Here is a 1,811-nt window from a genome sequence, read left to right as displayed (position 1 = left end):
AGAGAGAGAGAGAGAGAGAGAGAGAGAGAGAGAGAATGAACCCCCATACATTGTTACTATATTGTATGTTTACTACCTTTGTTTCATTTGCCTCCTCTCCAAATATTTTTTTGTTCTGAGAGATGCAACATTGTTAGCTTTAAAGAAAGAGCATATTAACCAAGGAATATGTGGGGTCTCCACAAAAATGGGACAGGAAATGAGTCCTCCAATAGAAACAATGAAAAGAAATATAACTGTCTGATATCTTGGTTTTAGCTCTGGAAGCCTTGTACCAATCTCCTAAATTACAACCTTGTAATTTTTTATTTAAACCACTCATCATTGATCAGCTTTGAAACTGTCTCACTGATATTTGTTTCTCAATAAAACAAAATTTAAATAAAAAATACTCATCTTTTCTTACATTGGCATAGTAAATCAGCATGGTTAATTTGAATAAAGCCACATTCTGGTTTTTTATGTTTGATTATTTATGATGCCAATGAGCTTTCCTTTATCTGAATTTATTGCAAAAACTTTAGCTGTAGAGTATGAGTAACATTGAATTAAACATTTTGAGGAAAAGCATATATGTAGATTCTTTCTTTTTCTTCTTTCTTTCTTCTTCTTTATTATTATTATTATTATTATTATTATTATTATTATTTGGTGGAACCGCGGATTGAACTCAGGCCCTTGCGCTTGCGAGGGAAGCACTTATTCCACTGAGCCATCTCCCTGGCCCCTATATGTGTATTCTTAAGCTTTGTATTATCCATGGTCATCCCTGAAGGACCCAGCCAGAAGTTTGAATCTGATGTCTGTGTTTAATTTTGTTCACTTGCTGACATCAAGAATAACAAATGGGAGAATATCATAAACATGGGAAGATATTTATTCACAATTTGAACGAATTGAAGGCCAGGTAAGCTAATGCACCATGATCCAGTACACAAAAGCATTTTAACTTGTAGGAAGGGCACAACAGATACAAGGAAACATGAGGTGGACCGAGGTGGCTATGGGAGCCCGTGGCCACAGTGCATGCTCCGAGGGCGCCACCGGCTCCGGGGGCCTGCAGCCATGCCCACCAGCCCTCAAGGCCTGCCAGGAGGGCGCCCATCCTATTTGAGCAGTTTCATGAGGCCGCAAGCGCTGAGGAGTGGGGAGGTCTTGTCGTTGCTGGTGAGCCTACATTGCGGGTGTGGGACCACGGCCTTAAAGACTAACCACAGTGGCTGAAAACGGTGATAATGAAAAAAAATGGCTGCACTGGAGGCCAAAATCTGTCATCAAATTGAGTATTATTTTGGAGATTGCAATTTGCCACAGGACAAATTTTTAAAGGAACAGATCAAATTGGATGAAGGCTAGTTACCCTTGAAAATAATGATAAAATTCAACAGGCTCAACTGCCTAACAATAGACTTTAATGTAATAGTAGAAGCACTGAGCAAATCTGAAGCAGAGCTTATGGAAATCAGTGAAGATAAAACTAAAATAAGAAGATCTCTAAACAAACCCCTCCCTGAAGTAGCTGATGAGTATAAAAATGGTGTAAAAAACAGATGTTTATATTAAAGGCTTTCCAACAGATGCAAACCTTGATGATATCAAAGAGTGGCTAGAAGATAAAGGTCAAATATTAAATATCCAGATGAGAAGAACATTTCACAAAGCATTTATGGAATCAATATTTGCTGTGTTTGATAGCATTGAGTCTGCTAAGAAGTTTGTAGAAACTCCGGGCCAGAAGTATAAAGACACAGACTTGCTAATACTTTTTAAGGAAGATTATTTTGCAAAGAAAAGTGAAGAAAGAAAGCAAA

The sequence above is a fragment of the Octodon degus genome, unplaced genomic scaffold (assembly GCF_000260255.1).
Source record: "Octodon degus isolate 3935 unplaced genomic scaffold, OctDeg1.0 scaffold00471, whole genome shotgun sequence".
Classification (NCBI taxonomy): domain Eukaryota; kingdom Metazoa; phylum Chordata; class Mammalia; order Rodentia; family Octodontidae; genus Octodon; species Octodon degus.
Note: the sequence above shows the minus strand (reverse complement) of the source record.